Source organism: Dendrobates tinctorius, unplaced genomic scaffold (assembly GCF_039654945.1).
Source record: "Dendrobates tinctorius isolate UK_male_01 unplaced genomic scaffold, ASM3965494v1 ptg000070l, whole genome shotgun sequence".
In the NCBI taxonomy this organism is placed as follows: domain Eukaryota; kingdom Metazoa; phylum Chordata; class Amphibia; order Anura; family Dendrobatidae; genus Dendrobates; species Dendrobates tinctorius.
The window spans coordinates 35,139,904-35,165,941 of NW_027361738.1; the positions used below are offsets into that span (position 1 = coordinate 35,139,904).

General features: G+C 45.6%; 1 protein-coding gene across 1 annotated transcript in view; it reads left to right on the forward strand.

The window, feature by feature from the left end:
- Positions 1 to 26,038, forward strand: part of DPP6 (dipeptidyl peptidase like 6) — a 1,805,197-nt gene that overhangs the window by 88,833 nt on the left and 1,690,326 nt on the right. The gene's annotated exons all lie outside the window — the stretch shown is intronic.

Below are 26,038 nucleotides of genomic sequence, written 5' to 3' on the forward strand. Positions count from 1 at the left end.
AACTGGTGGCCGGAATAGTGTTTTGCTTTAAAATAGAGTAAACACGCCCAACGTAGTTTTTTTTTCATTATGTCACTATACAATATTATTAAATCCATCGTTTATATTTCAGGCAGGTCGCATATTTGTGCTTGTGCCTAACAAGAAAAGCACAATAGTAAAAAAACATAGTAGCATAATGGCTCGTTTCTAAAAGAAATTAAACTCCAGCAGATGCATACATATTGCAGAAGTTTCCTATGAGTTGTCGTGTGTTTACTAGATTAATGAACCTGTTCAGAAACTGTCAGAAAGTTAGAAATATGGCACATTAAAACCCGAGAAGAAACCTTAGAGGTTATGTAACATCTTTTTCATCTATCTCTGTCTAAGCTCATATGTCTCTTTTTCTGTAAGCAACATCAAAATCACCTGAGACAAACACCTAGGCTCCGCGGACATCGTAAAAACGGGATTACGATTAAAAGCTTATTAAGCTTAAAAATTGCCTTCCTGAGATGCGTAGTTATTTCCCCTCTAATCCCCTCTAATATTTTACACATTTTTTAATCAGCTTTCTAAGTGGCTACCTACTCTATTAAACTAGATTTTAATTTTCACTTGTGCAGACAATCTGCGACTTGTGTATAAAACAAATTAATTTTTATTAGTCAGCCTATTTAAAAAAAAGTCCTCTTATAGGGGCTGGGCAGTAAAAAATGTGTTTAAGATACTTAATCATGTAGTTTATTAATATATTTTATATCTGAAAGGTGTCCCAGTCTTCAGCTTCAAGCACCCGTCCCAAATCTTATGCACAAAAAACGAAACCATATGTGAAGCGATATCAATATGAATAAGGGCAGAACAGGACAGGCCCCAACTGAGACACCCATCCATGGGAAGCTCTACAGATAAAGGACTTAGCTCAGAAAGGGGAGCTAATCTGTATAGCTTCCCATGGATGGGTGTCTCTGTTGGGACCTGTCCTGTTCTGCCCTTATTCATATTGATGTCATTTGACACGTGGTAAGTTTTTAATACTAGAGACAGGTTAGGACCATTCCGATGGGAACACCTTGTCATGGTGGGATGGCACTTATGCTTTTTTAATGACAGTAGCATTAGGTAAATACCCTATGTTATTTATGTGTACTATTACTGTTTATTTAGTTACTTGTTGTAGAGTATATGCTCATTGTTTTTCTTTTTTTTAATATTGTCCAGTTGCACAAAGAATAAAAATGTTTGAAACCAGGATGGATAGATGGACATGAGTGTACCATAGCCATGTATGGTACTTTTGTACTTGAAATATTGTTTATCTGCAAGCCATAATGAAAATATATCTGTTTTTATGTACAGTAGAATCAAAAAATTGCAACTGTCCTTGAGATGTATGTTGCCCCTGTTGAGTCTTTTCCATTTGGACGTCAAGATGCCATTACATTGACTGTAATAAGTCACGGTAACAACAAGATCATCCAGTGGCTTTGGTGGTTTCTTTTCCAGATAACTTAGTAAGGGTATGTTTCCACAGTCAGAATTTGCTGCGGATTGGACACTGCGTACACCCGCAGCATCTAGTTGTTACAGCATAGTGGATGGGATTTTATGAAATCCCATCTCCACTATGCGTGCAGGGGCGCCTCAGGCATCTCTGCGTGTGGCTCATCTTTCTAGACCGCAACATGTCTATTTATCTTGCAGAGACGCCCAGTCTTCGCAAGATAAAGAGCACTGTTCTATGAATAGGATGCTGTGATTCCGCAAGTGTTCAATGAACACATGCAGAATCACCACGCGTACAGCAGGGGGCGGCACTTTGAGCAGAGCAGGTTTCCGCTGCGTTCAAAACGCAGCAATTCCTGAACGTGGAGACATACCCTTACTCTTGCTGAAATAGCAATAGAGGGTCCTATATAGCCAACTTGCATAGCTATCCCTTACATATGTGGCATGCAAGTGCATAAATAGGGAAAAGATAGTGGTCGGAAGCATATCCTACAAATCTGACCGTACTTATGATGGTAGGAGAGTGCGTACATTCTATAAGGCTCAGATATGGCTATCTGATTGTAATTTCTTCCAGTTCGGTCACTTTTAATCACAGAAGCAATAAATTGACCTCAAGGCAGTAAGTAACCAACAATGGGTCAGTTTAATGGACTCATATGCACAGATGGATGACTTATTGTATTTTTCTGGCACCTATACTGTTGGGCTTCACAGTATTAATAAATCACATAAATGAACACATTTTACTCTTTGATAGCCTTTGTTAAATGAAGCTTGCCTAGCACATGGTCCCTTTAAGACTCTACTGCACAGAAGATATTGACAGGTGCAGAAGGCCTCTTCAAGGGCTTGTTTTTTGCAGGACGAGCTGTATCTTTGAATGGCACCATTGATTTTACCATATAGTGTACTGGAAAATGGGGGAAAAAATTCCAAGTGAGGTGAAATTGCAAAAAAAAGTGCAATTCCACAATTGTTTTCTGGGGTCCTTATTTACTATGTTCACTATATGGTAAAAATGACCTGTTGATATGATTCCCCAGGTCAGTACGAATATGCAGATACCAAAAATGGATAGTTTATTTTTTATTTAAGTGGTGAAAAAAATTCAGAAATTTGTATGAAAAAAAGTTTTTGCATTTGTTGCCATTTTCTGAGACCTGTAGCGTTTTCATTTTCAGGGATCTGGGGCTGGGTGATAGCTTATTTTTTTTCCCTAAGCTGATGTTTTTATTGATACCATTTTGAGGTTGATCGCCTGTTATTACATTTCATTGCAGTGTAAAACGTACTTCTGGGGCTTTGATTTTTTCTTTTTACGCCATTTATCGATCAGATTGATTTAATTTATAATTTGATAGATCGGATATTTCTGAACGCAGCGTTACCAAATATGTTTTTTTTTTAATTGCTTTATTATTTTCGGGAAAAAAGGCAGTGATTTGAACTTTTGTATTTCTTTTTTTATTATTTTCATAGTTTCAAAAACTTCTTTTTTTAGGAGACTTGAAGCTGTGATTGTCAGATCCCTTGTACTACTATGCATAGCTGTATGGTAATGACAGGCACGGGGGTCTTCAGAAGACCCCCAACTGTCATGGCAGCCAATCGTTGCCCGCGACCATGTGACAGGGGATTTACAAGGCCCTTCTGGATGGCACATGTTAAATTGTCAGAGATGGACTGTGTGATTTAACCTGTTAACAGCTCTGACCCACCAACGGTTGTTAAAGGCACATGACGGCTGATTAAATCAGCCCTCATTTATGGGAAAAGATGCGGGCTCAGCATCGGAGTCAGGTAAAAGTGACATGGCAATAGGATTTTCCATTTTAATATGATTATGGCAAAAGCAATCATAAGGGTTTTTTTTATATTTTAGTGGTTAAAAAATTTCAGAAGCCTGTAAGAAAATATTTCTTTGTATTGCAATTTTCTGACACCTGTTGCTTTTGTATTTTTCCATCCATGGAGTTGGGTGAGGGCTTTTTTTCACGTGCTGACCTGTAGCTTTTATTCATAGCATTTTGGGGTTCAAACATGGGTGTATATAGAAATTACAGGCCTCCATAGCAAAAGTTTTAACTTCCTTAGTATGGTGGCCCTATAGCCCCGTACTCAGTACAATGTCCAGCACAGACCCTAACTTAGTACCAAGGCCCCACAGTCCACCCGCTCTCAGTATGAAGACCCCCATAGTCCACCCAGCCCCAATCAGAATGCTGACCCTCACAGCCACCCACTAAGTAAGATGGTTCCCATACCCCCAGTCAGTATGATGGCTCCGTCAGCACACCCACTCAGTATGGTGACCCCCAACAGACCCTAACTTAGTATGATGACCCTAAAAGCCCGTCACTTGGTATGATGGCCATCGACAGCCCCCCACTCAGAATGATGGTTATCACAGCACCTCACTTACAGTAGCATGATGGCCTTCATAGCCCACCCACTAATTAGCATGATAGTGTATTAATCCTCACAACACAACCATTCAAGCCATTATATATTTTATTTGTATATTTAAAACATTTTTTTTATTAATACTTTATCTTTTAGTTCCCTAGGTGGCTGGAACCTAAGATAATTTTATATTATATACTGAAACACCTGTATGTTGTGTGGGAAGGAGGACCCCCATATAGTGATTGGGCCGGAACCAAGGGGACCGCCATCAGAGTTATTGAAGGAACCACATCAGGAGAATTACAAAGGGAGACATGCGACTGAGGTTGTCAGGGCAACAGGGGGCGGGGCTAGGGTAAAAGGAGCTTGGGACGCGCTGAAGTGGCAGTTGGGGAAGAGAGAGAGTGAAGGCAGGATGCAGGGTGACTTGCAGGGGCACAGAAAGGAGCCTGCGAGGAAAAAACTGGACATTTACCAACAAGACAGACGTGAGAGACTGCTCAAAGAGACTGCTCCCCGCTCCCGTTCTGAGAGAAGCATCCCCGCTACCCCCACAGAGGCCTGGGCACTTCCCCCCAGCCTTCCCCCATCACGCCGACCCGGCCGTCACCGGCCTGAAGATACGCCACCTCGTCACAGGCGAGATAAAAGGCTCGCTACCCTGGCTTTGGGAGAGACTCCTTGATAAATGACGGCTACAGGTCATCTGGGGAACTGCGTCATCACCGCGCGCCACCTCCATCATTTCCTTCAGGGCCTGTTGCGCCTCAATGGCAGTGCTTTCTTCAGGGCCTGTTGCGCCCCAACGGCATCACTTTCTTCAGGGCCTATTGCGCCCCAGCGGCATCACTTTCTTCAGGGCCTGTTGCGCCCCAGCGGCATCACTTTCTTCAGGGCCTGTTGCGCCCCAGCGGCATCACCTTCTTCAGGGCCTGTTGCGCCCCAGCGGCAGCGTTTTCTTCAGGGCCTGTTGCGCCCCAGCGGCAGCGCTTTCTTCAGGGCCTGTTGCGCCCCAGCGGCAGCGTTTCCTTCAGGGCCTGTTGTGCCCCAGCAGCAGCGCTTTCTTCAGGGCCTGTTGCGCCCCAACGGTATTGCTTTCTTCAGGGCCTGTTGCGCCCCACCGTCATCACTTTCTTCAGGGCCTGTTGAGCCCCATTCCTTCCTGGGGAAGTGAGACTTCAGGACAGCTGCCTCAGCGACCTCAACGCAGCCACGCTCACGAAACCAGCAGTCCCTGGAAGGCTAAGTGGCTATAGAATTTGAATAAGATTGTTGAGTCCCTGCGTGGACTGTTTGTTTGGTTCGCAATTGTATGTTTGTTCAAACAAGCCCAGTGGCTAAAGCTAGATAAAAGTTATTTTACAAACCATCAGTCGTCTAGTGTCTCGTCACTGCATCCTGCGAACCTGCTCAACTCTACATTTGGCGAAGTCGGCAGGATGCAGTCTCCGAGCATAGACGGTGGTGGCGCAGGTCAGGGGGAAGCTGTAGACTCTGTAAATAATGAGGGCCCCCATACTAGCATTTCATTGGGGGCCATGCTGAACAACCTGCCTAGATTCTCCGGCTCCAATACTATGCTATGGAGCTGGACGGAGCGAATGCGGGGGCTCTTTCGGATGCACCCAATGACCCCTGACCTGGAAGCTGAAGTGGCACTCATGGCCCTAGGCAGGGAGGTGCGGAGGTCAGTGATGTTGAAACCTCCGGGGCACCGCAACACTTTTGAAAAGGTGTTGCAGATAGTGGAACAGACCCACGGGGATCCCACTAATGTGGGAGAGTTAAGGACCCGTCTGTTTAGCCGGATGCAGGCAGAGGGGGAGACGATTACTCAGTATATGAATGTACTTCAAGAATTGCATACGGCTTTTGAAAGAAAAGACGGGGTAGGGGTAGGACCTGTTGACATTACCCTACGTGACCTACTGGTGACTGGACTGCGAGATCCACTGATAAAACAGGCATTACGGGAACAGATCAGAATGAATCCCCAAATAGACTTTGCAGAAGTGGGAAGTCAGGCACGGGTTCGGGAGAAAGAGCAGGGGATGGCGGTCCCCATGGGGAAGGTCCGAGGTGTGGAGGCCTCCTCGAACACAGTTGAGGAACCTCAGTGGGTGGAGGAGATGAAGCGAGAATTGAAAAATATTAAGAACGAGTTGGCTGAAGTAAAGAGAAGAACCGAACCGGAGACTGGGCGACCCAGTGTTAATCCCGGTCCCTGGGGGTCACGTTCTCTGCGGGGTGGTCAATCTATACCGGCCCGGTGTTATGAGTGTGGAGAACCAGGCCACTTCGCCTGAGAGTGTCCGCGGCGTGGGAGATACCCACCCCGGCGGCCATTAAACTAAAGGGCTTCGGGCTGGGGGAACGCCGCTCGGAGCCGAAAACCACAACTAGGGGAGGTGGAAGTCCCGAAGATTTGGTAGCAAAGTGTCCGGTAGTTTGGGCAGAAGTAGAGGGCCGGGCCATCCGGTGTCTGGTGGACACGGGGTCACAAGTAACCACTATGCCCGCAGCGTACTTTCAACAAAACTTTCCAGAGGCAGCAAGGCCTCAGTGGGGGCCCATGATTAGACTAGTAGCCGCCAACCAACTGCCGGTCCCGGTTGCCGGGGTAGTGTGGGTGCAGGTGACGTTGTGCGGTAAACCCCTCGGCAGCAGAGGGGTGGTGCTGACTCAAGGAGAAGCTGATCAACGACACCCCGTCACCCTAGGCATGAATATTTTAAAAGAGTTTGGTAACCTGTTGCTTAATGATCCCACACAAAGGACACTGAAGCAGTGGGGTTCTCGCACAGCTCAGGGACAGGTATTCCAGCAGCTGGTGCGAGGTGCGCGGTGCATCGGGACTGCCAGGAGGGTGAGGCTCTGGGCAAGGTCATCGCGTCAGCGGCACCCCAGCTTGTACTGCCTCCTGGACAGACAGTGGTGGCCCTGCCAATTCGGGCCCCGATACCTTTGGAGGGCATAGAGGTGCAGGTGGAGCCGTGTCACTCAGAGCACTTACCTCCTGGCATACTGGTGGCCCGTTCCTTCGCTACGGTGCGAAAAGGAACCGTCCTGGTCCGCTGCGTTAACCTTCAAGACCAAGATATCATTCTGAAAGCACGGACTGTACTGGCCAAACTAGTAAAGCCTTTAGAAGAAGTGCTGCCTGCTCCTGCAGTTCAATTACGAGTACACCCCGAGGATCCTTGGGAGGTAACAATACGAACCTTACAGGCCCACGAAGTCTCGACACAAGAGAAGGGCCGAAATATTTTGGAGCAGATGCGGGCCGAGCTTTCTGGACTAACTGCGGCCCAACTTTCACAAGTAAAAGCATTGCTGGGACAGTACCATGAAGTATTTGCTAGCCATGAGGACGACTTTGGGTGTACCACCGCCATCACTCATGAGATCCCCACAGCAGGAGCGTCCCCTATCCGAGAACGATATCGACAGATCCCGCCACAACTCTATCAAGAGGTGAAAACTTTGCTGGCTCAGATGCTGCAAAAAGGGGTGATACGGGAAAGTCAAAGCCCTTGGGCGGCCCCCATCGTGTTGGTCCGGAAGAAAGATGGTACACTACGATTCTGTGTGGATTATCGTAAATTGAATGCTTGCACTATTAAAGACTCATACCCATTGCCCCGCATAGAAGAATCTCTGTCTGCATTGGGCAAAGCCACATATTTTTCGACCCTGGACTTGGCCAGTGGGTACTGGCAGGTGCCCATGTCAGAAGAGGACAGAGCTAAGACGGCGTTCATAATGCCCATGGGACTGTTTGAGTTTAATCGTATGCCATTCGGGCTGGCCAACGCCCCCGGGACCTTTCAGCGATTGATGGAACGATGTCTAGGGGATCTCAATTTTGAGGCCACGTTGATCTACCTGGACGACATCATTGTCTATGCCGCCTCCTTCGAGGACCACCTGAAGCGGTTGGGACAGGTATTCAGCCGGCTGCAAAAGTACGGGTTGAAGGTGGAGCCTCAGAAATGCCACCTATTTCGCTCTCAGATTGAGTATCTGGGTCATGTCGTTTCGGCAGAGGGTGTGAGGCCATCCCGGGAGAAGGTTGCTGCTATCCAGGAATGGCCTACCCCCGAGACGGTGAAAGACGTGCGGGCTTTTCTGGGGTTAGCTGGATATTACCGTCGTTTCGTAAAGAATTTTGCATGTCGAGCTCGAGCCCTGCATGACCTGCTGAAGGGGGCTCCCGCTGGGGCCAATGGGCGAAAAATCCAGTGGCAACACCCTCAGGAAGAGGCCTTCTGAGATCTCAAGGCTGCACTTTCGGATGCCCCAGTGTTGGCTTATGCGGATTTCTCTCAGCCATTCATCCTGCACACTGACGGGAGTCTTCACGGGCTAGGGGCTGTGTTGTCACAGGTTCAGGATGGCCGGGAGAGGGTGATCGCATATGGAAGCCGTTCACTCCATGACTCCGAGCGTAACCCTGACAATTACAGCTCTTTTAAGCTTGAGCTCCTCGCAGTGGTGTGGGCTATGACGGAGAGATTCGCAGAGTACCTAGCGGGCTCCAAGGTGGTAGTGCGAACTGACCACAACCCACTGGCTCATTTGGAAAACGCCAAGTTGGGGGCTTTGGAGCAGCGATGGGTGGCCCGAATGGCGAAGTACAATTACAAGATTATTTACAAAAGAGGGGCCGAGAATGTTCATGCAGATGCTCTCTCCAGGATTCGACATACAACTCCCGGACAGAATCGAGACGAAGAATTAGAAGGAGAGGAAATACCGTTCGCTCTTACCGCTGCCGTGCTCACCAATGTTGATGCAAAAGTATCTTCCCCAGAGGCCCACAGGGGCATCCTGGAACAATCTCGGGATAAGTGGATACAACAGCAACAAGAAGATGAAGAAGTTGGACTTCTCCGGACATGGGTCGCCGCTGGTCAATTACCCACTGATTCTCAACGACAAACTTTGACCCAAGACCTGTCGCTGATGCTGCGACAATGGGAGAGACTGATTATCTGGAAGGGACTACTGTACCGTAAAATCACTTCGCAAACAACCTCAACGACTGTTTGGCAGGTGGTTACGCCCGGAGCTCAACTACACGAACTGGCTCAAGAGGCTCATGAAAAAGGGGCCCACTTTGGAGTCAAAAAGACTTTGCAATGGTTACAACAGAAAGTTTATCACCCACGCTTGTCGGCTATTGTGGACGAAGTTTGCCGTACCTGCCGCTTATGTGAATTGGCCAAACTGCCTGCTCAGAGGACCGCAACACAGACGATTGTGACTTCAGCACCCTTTGAGCTCCTGACGGTGGATTATCTGCACATTGGTCCCGCATTCCAGGGATACGAACACTGCCTCGTCATGGTGGATCATTTCACCAAGTTCGCTATGGTCACCCCTACTCGAGACCAGACCGCGGAGTCAGCCGCCTCCGCAATCTGCAGAAACTTTTATACAAGTGTACGGCTGTCCCCAACATATACATTCCGACCAGGGAGCATGTTTTTTGGGGAAAGTTATGGAGGAACTACATCATCTTTATGGGATTGATAAATCCCGGACCACACCATATCACCCGCAAGGGAATGGGGCTTGTGAGCGATTTAACCGGACATTGATTCAAATGCTACGCACTCTGGAGAGTGACAAGAAAGCTTGTTGGCCTGAATATGTTTCTGAATTAGTATGGGTTTATAATAATCGGGTACATCGAGTTACGGGCTATACTCCTTATTTCCTGCTGTTCGGACGAGAGGGTAAAGGGATCACGGAGGTAGAGTTGGACCCCGAAGAGCCTCGGCCCTGGACCGGAGTGTCGTCTTGGGTCCGAAATCATCGCCACAGGCTGCAAACTCTTCACCGAATTGTACATACCAAACTTCAAGACTGGGAACACCCAGGGAAGAATACAACCTCCCCTCTCCATCTCCAAAGCGGGGACCGTGTGCTTGTACTAGAACAACGCCCCCAGAATAAACTGGAGTCACGTTGGGAAGAGAGTCCTTATCGGGTACTACGCCGTATCCATCCAGAAGGACCTGTGTACGAAATACGGCCCGAGCAGGATGAAACACTGCCCACCCGCATTGTGCATTGTAATATGTTACGCCCGTGTATTTCCACTGACCCGAAGCAACTGGAACCTGTCCCGAAGACATCCGAACCGGAGTCCATATGCTGGGACTCGGACGATGAGGATTTCCCTCCAGTTCCCAAGGACCCTTCACCCAATAATGAGCCAGTTGACACAGTTAACCCACCGGCATCGTGCAGCCCACCGACGTCCACCACCCCAGAAGATTCCACCCCAGTCGAACTTAGACGCTCCGAGCGGTCAACAGCCGGCAAACCCCCCGAACGGTATGAACAAGACCAGTTCGTATGGCAACCAATATTGACACCTTTACAGGCTGATCTCAATAGACTAACTCCCTCGCCCGAGGACTGGCGAGCTTACAGGGTGGGGGAATATGGGAAGGAGGACCCCCATATAGTGATTGGGCCGGAACCAAGGGGACCGCCATCAGAGTTATTGAAGGAACCACATCAGGAGAATTACAAAGGGAGACATGCGACTGAGGTTGTCAGGGCAACAGGGGGTGGGGCTAGGGTAAAAGGATCAGGGGACGCGCTGAAGTGGCAGTTGGGGAAGAGAGAGAGTGAAGGCAGGACGCAGGGTGACTTGCAGGGGCACAAAGAGGAGCCTGCGAGGAAAAAGCTGGACATTTACCGACAAGAGAGACGTGAGAGACTGCTCCCAGAGACTGCTCCCCGCTCCCGTTCTGAGAGAAGCATCCCCGCTACCCCCCGCCTTGGCGAGAGAGGAACTTTATCTCAGGTTGTGGCCGTGAGTACCCGTAACCAGGCCACAGAGGCCTGGGCACTTCCCCCCAGTCTTCCCCCATCACACCGACCCGGCCATCACCGGCCTAAAGATACGCCACCTCGTCACAGGTGAGATAAAAGGCTCGCTACCCTGGCTTTGGGAGAGACTCCTTGATAAAGGACGGCTACAGGTCATCTGAGGAACTGCGTCATCACCGCGCGCCACCTCCATCATTTCCTTCAGGGCCTGTTGCGCCTCAACGGCAGCGCTTTCTTCAGGGCCTGTTGCGCCCCAACGGCATCACTTTCTTCAGGGCCTATTGCGCCCCAGCGGCATCACTTTCTTCAGGGCCTGTTGCGCCCCAGCGGCATCACTTTCTTCAGGGCCTGCTGCGCCCTGGTGGCATCACTTTCTTCAGGGCCTGTTGCACCCCAGCGGCAGTGTTTCCTTCAGGGCCTGTTGCGCCCCAGCGGCAGCGCTTTCTTCAGGGCCTGTTGCGCCCCAGCGGCAGCGCTTTCTTCAGGGCCTGTTGCGCCCCAGCGGCAGCGTTTCCTTCAGGGCCTGTTGCGCCCCAACGGCAGCGCTTTCTTCAGGGCCTGTTGCGCCCCTTTCCTTCCTGGGGAAGTGAGACTTCAGGACAGCTGCCTCAGCGACCTCAACGCAGCCACGCTCACGAAACCAGCAGTCCCTGGAAGGCTAAGTGGCTATAGAATTTGAATAAGATTGTTGAGTCCCTGCGTGGACTGTTTGTTTGGTTCGCAATTGTATGTTTGTTCAAACAAGCCCAGTGGCTAAAGCTAGATAAAAGTTATTTTACAAACCATCAGTCGTCTAGTGTCTCGTCACTGCATCCTGCGAACCTGCTCAACTCTACAGTTGTATATAGTGCAATGGCGGTTCTTGTATAAAGCTCAGTAGCTAGCTGAGCTTCTCAGCAGAGCAAAGATGGAAGCCACAAGGGCCATTAGCAGGTCCCCAGTTGCGATGATAATTCATCTTCTCCTCACAGGGGTCCAATAGGAGCTGATGCGTTAGTGCAGTGACAATTGCACCACTTAAATGACAGTGTCAGTGATTGTAAATGACATCTAAATGAATAACAGCAGTGATCACAGCTAGCTTCAGCCATTGCTCTAACAGGCAGTTGCCAGCTGTGTGACACAACCGGCATCTGACATTTATGATGTAGGCTCAGTTTTTGAGACCACTACTTATACCCTGCTGGGACCTGTGGCATAGGTGTTTATCACATGTCATTAAAAGGGATACCGGGGACTTTACAAAGAATAAAAAATGGACCTAAGCACTAACAGGCAGGTAGTTGCTACTTATCTGCCTGTTGTGTCCGGCGCCGTTCTTTCCTGCCACATAGCATTCACAGACAGCTCCTGCTGGGAATTCAGAAGCCTCTGCTGATGTAACGTCTACAGAGTGGAGGCTTTTTTCCGCTCCGCTCTGTAGACAAGGCAGGACTTCCGATATAATTTCGATTGATAGCCAGATCCCCGCTGCCTAACTGGGGGAGCTGGCTGCCAATCAGAATAACCAGAAGTCCCAGCCCATCACGTCAGCAGAGGCAGCTGAATACCCGGAAGGAGCGGTCTGTGACCACTCTGTGCCAGGGAAGAACGGCGCCATGCACAACCGGCAGGTAAGTTGCAATTGCCTGTCTGTTAGTCCTTAGATACATTTTTTGTTTTTTTGAAGAGTCCAGGATATACCCTTTAAGGGCTTAAAATGGTCTGAGCTACAATGTCAGACACAACCCTCGATAAAGAGTGATGCTGCTTCTGAAAAAAATATTTACAGTTTGTTTTTTTCTAATCCTTTAGGTGGGGCTGGCATGTACCCATCACTGTCAGTCAACAGCAACAGCAATTTACAGGGTATTATTTTAGAATGATAGTGTTATTAAATGAGTAAATGGACGAGGCTGGCATAGATCCATTTGCATCATGTTTTTTTTGTTTTTTTTACACATTTCTGGTATAAATGAGTAAAGCCTGAAAAAAGGAGGAAATGTTTAAAATTATCCTCCCGCCCCATTCATTGTATTTATTAATCAGGGTCCGTGTGCTTTCTTTGTTGAGGCGGTTACAACACCTAGAGTGCATTTGCTCTTTTATTCTGTGTTATTTATGCCTCTCGCAATTTTTAAATTACGCTATAATTTTCCTTGGGATTAAAATATTTTCATGGAAACATTATAAAAAGCACACAGCGAGCGAGAAACCACTAAATAGAAATCATTTCGGAAAAGCATTTTGTCGTTCGGAGGGGCTCATCACAACGAGCCGCTTAGTATTGTTTACTCAATGTGCTCTTTGTGTTTCAAGGATAATTAGTTTATCTCTGTTTATGGCACAGGCCCAGCACCATCAGATTGTCAGGATAGATCACAAAAACTGTTCTCAATATTTTTAGCATATGGGCAAACGCTTTGAATCTCGCTACTGAATGCTTCGTGAGCGCTGAAAAGAATGCATAAATACTTACTAACTAAGCTATATTGTGTTCATTACATCGCAAGTGCCTGAAAAGCAGGGAACAGTTCAGGGTCACTCTGCTGTTTAACCATTGATTGAAGATCTTCTTCTAAATGTGGACTATTTGCAGTTCAGTGGGTTTTTATTTAACGTCAAATGAACTTATTTCTAAGAATAATAAAGGAGCATGACCATAGGGGTAGGATGAAAAATTAACCTACATGAGTAGTTTTTGGGGTGGCTTATTTCAGTGGCTATATGATGTGATATACATATGGTGGAAGGAGCAAAGTATTAGCGCTTATTCTTTTTGGAGAAGCCGAGCTATGCATTTCATCTACAAATGTCTGCTGCACGAAAGCGCTCATTTAAAAAAAATCATGAAACATCATAATTTAAAAAGCTAGTTACAGGTATAATCTCAGAACAGACATTTGTGATATATCACTAAGATATTTCATCAGTGTTCGGTCTTTGACCACTGATTTCCCAGCAGGGGCAGACGCACCATTGGTGCAACTTGTGTAGCCACACAGTAGCCCAAGAGGTATGTGGCCATATCTACATCCAAAGCAGCCACAGTCACAATTTTGGTCTACAAAGGGCCCATATATTGTTCTTTTACAGGTGACCTCTTCAGTTTGTTTTCACCAGTGAATCCAAGTGGTGTTGGGAAAGCACTGAGATACATCCACCAGTGTAGGCTTTACTCAGCTTTATTTTTGGGTTGGAACATCATAGTCATAGTCGGTGGAAGACCATGTGTCCTCCTGATTTTAGCCACAAGGAGACTCTTTGGACATTTATCCCTCAAATTAGCTGTGCTGAGATGATCTTATAAATGTTCCCCTGCTGTGTTCTGTGTAATGGCTGTGTCTCATTGTAATGAGGTGGCGGGGAACCTCGCGTGCCTCCTCTCCCTTGGACACTGTTTGCACAATTACAAGCGGCACCTCATTGTTCTTTGCTATGAACTGGAATGTTTATGTACTGTGATGTCTTGTATCAGTAAATTGTAAATATGCTTTTAAAAAAATTTCTGACAGTTTTAAATTGACAGGTGCCATTATGCTATTCGTATTTCACATATTTCATATTTGATATGCCTTAATGCAATTGAGTGCAACCATTTCCTTATGTGATATGTAAGCTGTTTTTTGGTATGCACCTATTCAGACTAGTTCTAGATGTGCCGTCAGTTTTTTCTGTCTTTAGTTATTTTTAAACTGTTTACTCTAATCTAGCAGTGCTCAGAATGCTGAACTCTGTATAATTCCACCCACATCATTGATTGGCAGCTTCCGGTGTAGACTGTGCATAGGCAGAAAGTTGCTAATCAGTATGGTGTGGTGGTTATTACACAGAGCAATTGGGTAGCAGGCATTAAGGGGCTTTTACACATAGCGATACTGCTAGCAATATCGCTATGTGTGATACTTACCTCCGACCGGCTCCCCCGCTGCTCATCGCTGACCGCGTGAGAATGTCCGGCTCCATTTCTCGTCGGGTGCTTCCTGCTGGGCTTCCTGCTGGCGACGACGAGCGACGCGTGGACGCGGGCGGGAGGACGTCAGGATCACTGTGTGTGAAAGGTGAGTATAGTGCGCTGCGTCGCTGCTGCATCGCTGTGAGGTCTGCTTGTGTGACAGCTCACTAGCGATCATTTAGCGATGCACCAGCGATCCTGACCGGGTCGGATCGCTGGTCGGATCGCTGGTGCATCGCTAAATGTAAAGGGGCCTTTAGTCCGTTAGTGATAATCTCCTACTGATTAAAACACTGATTTTATTGAAACAACATCACACAGCCCAGTAAGTGACACATCACTGGAATCAGGCTCAATTACATAACAAAGAGCTGCTGACAGATTCCCTTTCAATGGACTACGTTTTTTCAATGTGACACACTGTTTAATTCTGTAACTTCTTTAACAAAGTGAAGCAGAAAATGCTCATTTACATCCTAATCTGACCCATAGGAAATTAGGTGAAGTGCTAGAGGCGCTGCTAAGCTACTTTCAACTTTTCCTTGAGTGGCACTTTCGGATGACTGCCCAGCAGGGGATATATTGCCTCAGCCACTTAAATGATAGAGAAATAAAACTTTCCATGTTGCTCTCTAATGACTGTGCTGGCTTCTGTTGTTTATGAGTGTATTAACATCTCTGAATTAGACACTCAATAAAAGAGACAGCACAAAGATTTTGCCATTTTACGACGCTATTTATGGCCTATTAGCACCATGCCTCCATTTTATTGTTTATCATGGCACCCGATAGCCTATCTCCCAAAATACTGTGACATGCAAATTCATCAAATGCTATTGATTTCTATTGATTTAGGAAAACGCAGTGTCTTTGCCCAAATTCAGTGAAGCGGCGCACCTTGCCAGAGCAAAGTTGTTATCCCTTATAGGCGGATTATTAATTAAATTGCCATTGTGCCAAATAGAAGCTAATGCGCTACGAAGATTGACTGTCAGAGCCGGGTAAATGTGGTGGGATCCCTCAATCATGTAAATAGAGGTGGCTATGGTGAGTGGCGCTCGGTGTAGGGGTTTTCTATAGGATGTCTCTCCAGCTGCTACGAAATTACTCTTTATTTTTACATCAATATTTATGAGAATGCAGACTGCGATCTTAGCCGATGTATTTGCTTACTAATTTGTATATAGCGCCCACATATCTACAGGTCTACGCTCAGGATGCATTCACTATCAGTCATTTTCCACAGTTGAGCTTACAGTCTAATGACCCTTATCTCTGGAACATGCAGAATCTAAAGCTGCTCATACATACAAGACAGCTGCCGGACAAGCATGAGTTATGGTTCTCAATTTTCTTTTAAATATATACGTAAATCCTCATGTACACGGCTGTTTTCCAGCTATGTTTTGTATGGAGTTGTAATAGGTCAATTATAGAGATTCACGGGTCATTATTGGAGATGAGCGAAAATGATCGGAATCCGAATTTGCCATATTCACACCATATTCATGCCGAATTTATGTTTGACGATCGTTTCCTAACACATTCGCTCATCTGTACTTCCATTGACTCCAATGGCATTCGGCTATGTTCGGCGAATATTGCAAATACGGCGATCGTAATCCGAACTGAATATTGAAACATTCGCTCATCTCTAGTAGAGTTGAGCGAATTTGCTCGGATTCGGTTCCTCATACAATCGGCAGCGAATATTTCTTTTGGAACAACCATCGAACACAGCCAAACGTCATTAGAATCAAAGGCAGTAGAAATTACAGAATATGTTCTGAACTGATCAACAAACACACGTTCGGCTTGAATAGGGTACCAATATTGCCGAATATGGCAAATTCAGATTCGGCGACCGATTGCGAACAAATGTGCTCAACTCTAATCTCTAGTCATCACTACACCTACATATGCCTCCAATGTAATACTTAATTATTCACAATCAGTTTCTCTGATGGTCCTAGGTGACTCACTTTGGCTTCTTTTTTTTTTAGAGATGAGCAGATCAGGCAAAATTCTAAATCTCCTATTTGTACAGTTTTTCTTCAGAAATTCGAGTCGCTGAAAATTTTATTCTCCATGAATTTAATTTCCCTTATTTTGCTCTGGGATCCAATGGATGTTATATGTAAAAAATTGAAAAATTCACTCACCTCACTTCTCCAATCCTCCTGCTCCTCACCATCACCAATACAGTCCTCATCGCAGTTTCAGATCACCTCCACTCATGCTCAAATCCCAAGGCCTTTCATTCTGGTCAGGATATCTAGCTTTGATGATGCTAGGTTAGGCTCTGCACATGAACACACAAGATGTCAGGATAACATGAACATTCTACTGCTTGTGCAAATTCCTCCCAGGTTTCATCAAAACTAGAAGTACCGATCTAGCATGAGAGACCAGGGGATTTCAGTGAAAGCAGGAGATGAGGCAAAAACTGGACCAGTGACTTGGTTGGCCCGAAGAGGTGAGTGTAAGGATTCTTTCATTTTTAAAATAATGTGATGGCCTCTAGATATTTAGATAGATGGTGGATGCCATTTTGCTGAATCCATGAGGAAACAAACTACAAAAATCCACTTTTCTGTGTGGTGGGGCCAATTTGGGAATGAGAGTGATCACTGTAAGACAATGTTACAAGATGAAATTGCCACAGTTTTGAAGGAATTATTGAATGAGCTGCTCTCACTACAAACTCTTCAAAATATAACTACAGTATGAGATAGGAGCTATATAGTCATCATCAGTATGTATGATAGATGTTTCCATCTGCCCCTTCACTCTGGAACTTTTGTAGTACAATCCATGTAGCTTAATCATCAGGCAATCCTGGCGACCCTCTTGATAGAACAAAAGGCATGTAATTTATTTAAAATGAACAAGCAAATATAGCTACTATAACAAACATTAAGTTTTTGAGTTTGTGGGCTTGATTTGTGGTGATTTCCTCAGATATGCTAGTTTTGTATTACTGTCCAAGTAAGGGTACCGTTACACATAGCGATGCACCAGCGATCCCGACAACGATATGGATCGCTGGTGCATCGCTAAGTGGTCGCTAGTGAGCTGCCACACAGGCAGATCTCACCATCGACATAGCAGGGGTCGGGGTTGTTACTTACCTGTCAGACGAGGCGATCCTGACGTCCTCCCACCCGCGTCCACGCGCCGCTCGTCGGAGCCACAGGAAGCCCAGCAGGAAGCGCCCGACGAGAACTGATCCAGGACGTTCTCGCGCGATCAGTGATAACCAGCGGGGGAGCCGGTCGGAGGTAAGTATCAGACATAGCGATATCGCTAGCAATATCGCTGCTACGTCAGTAGCCTTCAAACTGATACTAGATAATGTGTCTAATTCAGATAAATTAGACCGTAAGTGATAAGAGTTGGGTTTTGGTAGTGATTTGAGTGATTAGGGTTAATCATGAGACTACTGTGAGAATATCTGAAGCATTTTGAAGAAAATCTACACTTAAATGACACAAAGCAGCTCCTGTAATAAGTCATGGTCATGATGAAATGCAGCATGTATTTTTAGACTCGTTTCTGCCTGATGTAATCTACAGCATAAATATTTCTATTACCTTTCATACTTTGTAAACATTTTCGAATTCGCGGCTCCGTCGTCATTTTGTGTTGATTTGGCCTCTGCTATTCTGCGGGGCTGTTTTAGGTTTTCTTTCAGGCCATTTATCTGACCTTCTAACCTCGTTTCTAGATATTGTAAAAACTATGTTTCTCTTTCACATAAGTGGCTTTTTGCCTTCTGCAGTTCAGAATGTTACATTCAGATTGTGTTTTCAGAACTTGCTGTTTTGTGTTTCCTTGCGGTTAAAGTGCAGCCCCAAGTCATGGAGTCACTGGTAATGGAGAAGCGGCAACATTGTGTGAGCAGTCATGGGTTGATTACTTGCTCTTGCAGGTTGTAAAGCATTTAATGAAGCGCAGGAAAGTTCCAGGGTGAGGCTTGTTAAGTGGAATACATTTTACTCAGCTATAGAGTCTGTCTACCTTTTATATTCCTTGACAATGACTTGATAGTTTTACCTCCAATTTTTGAAAGAAAAAATGATTATAGAGTAGATCTGTACAGTATAATAATTTCTATAAATTATTATAATAGAGTACCGTATTTTGCTTTTTTAAACGCACCATATACCGGCTGCGGCCTGTTCTGCGGAGACGCTTAAAGCTGAAGTCATAACCTAGCAAATTACATGTTTAAAGGGGTGGTCTGGAATCCAAATTCATTTTCATCCTAAATCCCTATCTATTTAGTGCCATAATATAAATTATTTTCTGATATACTGTACTTGAATTAGAAATTCCTTATCCTTCCCTAACTACATTACTTAAATGCTTTTTTTTTAGGTTTTTTTACAACTTTCTTTTTGGTGATGCTTGGTTTGAGAATCCTAGGGCATGCTGGTATATCCAAACGAAGTGTCATCAGGAGGCAGAGGCTGTGGTCACTGCTGCAACCTCTGCCCCCTCCCTGAAACAAAGCACCATCAGGAGGCACAGGCAGGGGTCACTGCTGCATCCTCTGCCCCCTCCCTGAATCAAAGCGCCATCAGGAGGCACAGGCTGGAGTCACGGCTGCATCCTCTGCCCCCTCCCTGAAACAAAGCGCCATCAGGAGGCACAGGATGGGGTCACTGCTGCATCCTCTGCCCCCTCCCTGAAACAAAGCGCCATCAGGAGGCACAGGCTGGGGTCACTGCTGCATCCTCGTTCCCCTCACTGAAACAAAGCGTCATCAGGAGGCAAAGGCTGTCATCACTGCTGCAACATCTGTCTCCTTTCTGAAATGAAGTGCTATCAGGAGGTCTTAGCTGGGGTCACTTCTGCATCTTCTGCCCCCTCACTGAAGCAAAGCGTCATCAGGAGGCAGAGGCTGGGGTCACAGCTGCAGCCTTTGCCCCCCTCCTCCCCTCCTCAGGGGGCAGAGGCTGTGGTCATTGCACGCCTCTGCCCCCTTTCTGTAATGTGTGATGTGCACAATGACAGCGCACTCTCTTGCAGATAAATTGTTTCACTTTTGTGGTAACCAAAACAAATTAATTGAATAGTTGGTACCACACAATGGTATATTAATAAAATGTCATAATTTACTGCAACATTTAAAACAAAAATATACAGAAAAGATGCTGAGAGGAAATAATGAGGGACTAACAACCATGGAAAATCCCACTGCAGCCATTTAAATAATGCCAAAAACATCTACATATTATAATGTCATGATAACATGGGGGATATACAGAGGATCAAGCACACTCAAAGTTACTCAGTGCACATACCCACCACAGGGTATATAGAACAAAGGACTATCCATTGTGTGACCATCCCCCTTGAAAACCCCACTTCAGTGACGCAATCATTATATATGGCATAAAAAACGTATGGTAATGATGTATATTACATACTGATGTTAGCTGGTGGAGATTCCTAGACGCCCTTCTGCCCCAATGTGCCTCTGCAATTAAGTAGTAATGAGCCAATATGAGAGCACACTGTTAGTGTGTTTTAGATATGCCTTTTCTGGGCAGCTGGGGGCTGGTGTTAATAGGCTGAGGAGCCTATATCAATGGCCCCTTACCAGCCTGAGAATACTAGTCCCCAGCTGTGAGCTTTAGCAAGGCTGGTTGCTAAAAATGGTGGGGACCCCATGCTGTTTTGTTTTATTATTTATTTAAATAAATAAAAAAACAGCTTGGGGACTCCCTTCTATTCTTGATAACTAGCCTTGCTGAAGCTGACAGCTGAGGGCTGCAGGCCCCAGTTGTGAGTTTTGCCTGGTTGGTTAAAGAACATAGGGGGAACCCACGTCAGGTTTTGCATTCATTTATTTAGTTAGATCGCAGGTGGTGGGGAAGGAATACCCCGATCATATGCTCCTGCTGTCACTGTTAGTGGCAGCAGGTGCAGGATGATGGGAGTAACAGTCCCAAAAGCCCCCACCTGCTGTCATCATTCTGGCTTTAATATAACTCTCATCATTCTCCTCTGCTTACGCCGGTCGCCAGCAGAGCAGGGGAGAATGATGAGAACTGTCTTCAGCACCTGCCGCCGGGGAACAGTGCTTACTGTAGTGTTTCTTCCCCGGCGGCCATCCTTGTGGTACTGATGCGGCACAATGTTGCCACACGTGTGCCGTAAGTTTCACATTCACGAGACACGGACGCGGATATCTCTGGTACTGGTTTTTCCGCAACTGGAAATATCAGGATGTGTGAAACTGGCCTTACAGTGTATTCTATTGCTGATCTGAGCCTGCAAGAGAGCACACTATCATTGTGCACTTCAGACAATGCACATCACCCAGGGACTAGAACAGCCCTGAAAGGATTGTCACTACCTCTGCCCCTTGATGATGCTTCATTTGAGTATCCAAATTTGAGCAAGTAGAAAGATGCAGTAAGGGTCGGAGGCAGAGCAAGCGTTAACGTGGGGTATACTCCTCGCAGTTAGAAAACAGATAAAACAGTATAAAGGAACACAGGGGATGTAACTCAGGGAAAGCATAGGGTAGGAAGTTCAAGGATAGCAAACTTATCAGTCTGACGACTTCAGAATGAGGTTAGTTCAGGATGTGGACGTTGGCGCCAAAGCTGCGGCGCATAAGGGGTCCAGTATGGTCCTGGAAAAGATGGTGTCCTGGATCCTGGCGGCGGCGGTGATTCCTCGTGGTCCGGTGTAGTCCTGGAAAAGATGACGTCTTGGCTCCTGGCGACAATGGTGATTCCTTGTGGTCCGGTCGATGATCGGTGTGTCAAAAAACGATGAGCCAGACAGAGCACAGTCATTCCCCCTGTCAGTGTACAGGGACAATGAGCAATTCAATTCAGGTACAAAGGGAAACCCCTCACAGCGGGTGTCACAATTCTCCCGTCGGTGCCTGCTCAGGTTTATGTCCTGACTGGGCGTCCTGTCACTCATGTTCAGCGATGTCAGCGGGGACCAGGTACGCCGTTGTCGGCAGTCTCTGTTAACAGCTTTTTGCCTCTGCTGGATTTTGCCCGCTCTGGCAGTTGGCCCCCCCGCAGAAACCCTGACACTGCCCTCCTGCGCGATTCACGTTCTCACTGTAACTATCTGATTTGCTGCACGCTGTGGCCCTTTTATCTTAGTCATGCCCCTACTTTTGGTGCAGAGGTCAGTCTGAGGCTTTAAACTTTCCCCCGTGAAGCCTGGGTGACAGCCCCGACAGTTCCGGATCTGTCACGGAGTAGGTAGGCCTTGTCCTGGTCTTCTCCTTACACTAGCATGCACTTGGATTCTCAAATGAAGCATCAACAAAAAGGAGGTTATAAAGAAAGAATAGAAAAGCAGTTAGGGAAGGATAGAGGATAAAATATATTAGAAAATAGTTTAAATTATGGCATTAAATAGATAGGGATTTAGGATTAAAATTAATTTAAATTAAGTTGGATTCTGGACCACACCTTTAAATAGTAACCCTGGTTAAAAAAGACAAATCATTAGTCAATCACTTTCAACTGAGGGATGGTAAGGATGGTAAGGACAAAGAGGATGTATGAAATGCACAACTACATTGCATGATCTAGTCTACGCTAAAAGAGCCAATCTTTTTCCTGATCCCAATTGTTGATCCACCCGACCACAAATTCAGAAAACAACTCATTTTCATAAACATATGTCATATAGATATATATATATATTCCAAGTTCTTTTTCTAAGTCCTCAACAGTTCCCATTGTGACCATCTCACGATCTAACAAATAGTTTTTATGGTAAAGAAGACCTGTATCCTTTGGGATTGTGCATTTATTTCCCCAGGTGAAGGGAGTACACCCTTGTCTTTTGATGGGGTTATGAAACAGCTTTTGATCATACTTTTTGCATGAGCCATGTATGTACCGTACTTGTACAAAATACTCATCTCCCCACAAAGAATCTCTTATTAAGACTAAATTAATGTTCTTTCTTTAATCTTTCTTCAAATCTAAAATTATCTGTGCCCGTTAAAAGTTTTGAGGCTTTTCTTTGCATCTGTTCTAACTCGAGGACATCCTTTCTCTAGTGCCCAGAACTGAACTACATATTCAAGATAAGACCGCACTAAAGGGGGTTTTGCACATAGCGATATCGCTAGCAATATCGCTAAAACGTCACTGGTTTTGTGACGTTATAGCGATATTGCTAGCGATATCGCTATGTGTGATACTTACCTCCGACCGGCTCCCCCGCTGTCCATCGCTGATCGCGCGAGATCGGGCGGCTCCATTTCTCGTCGTCAGCTTCCTGCTGAGACTTCCTGCTGTGTGAGACGAGCGACGCTGGACGCGGGCGGGAGGATGTCAGGATCGCTGTGTGTGAAAGGTGAGTATCGTGCGCTGCGTCGCTGCTGCATCGCTGTGAGGTCTTCCTGTGTGACAGCTCACTAGCGATTATTTGCGATGCACCAGCGATCCTGACCGGGTCGTATCGCTGGTCGGATCGCTGGTGCATCGCTAAATGTAAAAGGGCCTTAACACTTTGTACAGTGGTAGTATTACGCCCTTGTCACTCAAGGTCATGCCTCCTTTAATTCATGACAATACGCTGCTGGCTTTAGAAACAGCCGATTGACATTGCATGCTGTTATTTAGTCTGTGATCTACAAGTACACCCAGATCCTTCTCTACAAGTGACTCTCCTAGCTTTACTCACCCCTAAAACTTACAATGCCCACATATTATTAGTAGCCGGCTTGGTCAAATATTTTCTATCAACAAGATACATAATTTGAATGGAGTGATGGCCACAAATGCACGTATACAGTCACTAGTGTTTATAGGCGAGTATGACACTCAAATATCTCCAACAGTCCCATAGACAATTAATAAAGCTGAGATGCATATCTGAGGTCATCTCTTCATGTAAATGGGACACTTTAGTGTCACATTCTTGAGATCAGAAAAAATCCCAGCAGTTGGAACTGGAGGTTATCACATATCCCACAAGTAGGTGGTAAGTTGCTAAGTTGTGACGCCCATTTTAACTAGGCACTTATCTCTTCTCTGGCTTCAGGGCCAAAGTCTTCAGTGTGGAAGTCAGTATCATATGATTCTAGGATGCTGTCTTCTTCTGCATTGCACACAATAATCTGTCCGGCACGGTGGGATGCTGTCTAGATTTTTTCCACCTAATCTGAAAGCAGTGGAGGCTGAGATCTTGATTCCAGTGATATATCACCTCGTGGGCAGCTTGCTTTAGTTCTATGAAATCAGAGTTTTATCAGCAGGAGATCATCACTAGAGGACTATTAAACCTACTGCCATGTAGTCCTCCGTATTCATGAGCTCTGTACAATCCCACCCCCACTACTGATTGGCAGCTTTGTGTGTACGTTGTGCATGGGCAGAAAGCTGCAAATGAGTGGTGTGGATGAGGTTATACAGAGCTCGGCATTCAGCAAACTGGTAGATCTGCAGCAGATAAAACAGCAATTTTATCAAAACTGCAGCAAGCAGCCTAGTAAGTGAAACATCTCTGGAATCAGGATCTTTGTCTCTATATTATGCTGCTCTCAGATGAGTTAGCAAAAACCTGGTGACATAATCCCTTTAAGTGCATCCTGAAGAACACATCTCAAATGGTCCATGCTGTGGTTGAAACGTAAAACATTCCCACACAATGATGTAGAAAAATTATTAAATTGCAGACTCCTGCACTATAATTGCTTTTCTTATATGAGCCTTTAAGAAGGCTCATCAAATTTTAATGTCATTTTTCTTGGAAACATTTGTGTCTGAATAATGTTCTGTTACTCAACCTTTATTAATCTCTTTCAGCCATTAGCATAGAACATTTGATACTTGAGAAATATAATAGATATTCAAGTTATTCAAGCTCACAGATATACAGATTCCCAGTTTACTAGGTTAATATAAGATGAGTTGGAACAGCAACACACAGTACATTCAGAGATCCAACAGGTTAATGCCGAAACAATCGTACTGGAGGGGAAATTGATTCAATCAATAACATTATATTAGGAGATTGCTTTATTTATAGTGTCCAGTGGAATACATCCCTCCCATACATTCAATACACCGACCTCTCTTTCAGGATACAGACATGTCATTTACAATCTTTCCTTTTTCAGCACTTTCCCTCTATCTTTATTGTCATTAGGTTCCCAATTCTAAAGATACCTTGACAAAAGCACCCAAACTGCATCACTCAATTCCCTTAAATTGCTCCTTTTCCCCATTTTAAGTCAAACTTATTATTATTTATTATTATAGCTCCATTTATTCCATGGCGCTTTACATCCTAAAAAGGGGTCTACATAATAAAAAGCAAGTACAGTAATCTTAAACAGCACAAGTCACCCTGCCTGTGAGGGCTCACAATCTACAAGGGATGGGTGAGGATACAGTAGGCGAGGGCAGAGCTGGTTGTGCAGTGGTTTGGTGGGTCAGTGGTTACTGCAGGTTGTAAGCTTGTCAGAAGAGGTGAGTCTTCAGGTGGATGAGAGTCTGATATGTTGGGGTAGAGAGTTCTTGAGTATATCTTAATTACCCAGATGACTATGTTTTAGCAAACTAAGAAGTATTGACTTTTTATCTGTATTTTGGCTTATGGATTTAAGTGCTTATTTCTGGTGGGTCAAGAAGACAGAATTGCAAACTGATATACTGTGTAAGTCTGTAATAGTGACTTGTACATAGTGTGTGTTTATCTTTGTTTATTGTGTGCTGATGTGCTGATAGGCTAATTGTGCTGGAAACCATTTGTTGACTTTGAAAGTAAAGAGGGAAAAGAATGTGAGGGTGGACTAAAAAAAGCTTACATGCTTAGAGTATAAAAAGACTCAGAGAACAGATTTCATGACAGAGCTACCATTAGGACATTCTGCAAAACACACAACAGACAAGACACAGGACTGCAGCCAATTCATCATGGCACCATCACGAGGGACACGGTTCTATGATTCTATAGGAAACAACCTACGGGTTTTCGGCTCTGGTTGGAAGGACACAGATCTGATGCAGTGACCATCTCTGATACATGGATGTGTTTGGAAAAAAACAGGTTTTGGCACACGCTGGTCGCCTGGTTCCATGGAGATGGTCAGATAAGCCAGATGGTGACTCTTGTGTCAACTGGCTTTGGACCTTGTATGGACTGTTCTTTGTTATATTCTTATGTTTGTCGTTACCTTTTCTCTGTGTGTGTATCACAGGTGGAATAGCGACCCTGGGAGCTATGACATTGTGTCAACTGGCTTTGGACCTTGTGAGGACTCTATGGACTGTTCTCGGTCATCTCCCTATGCTTTTCGATATCTCTTCTCTGTGTGTGTATCATAGGTGGAATAGTGAACCTGGGAGC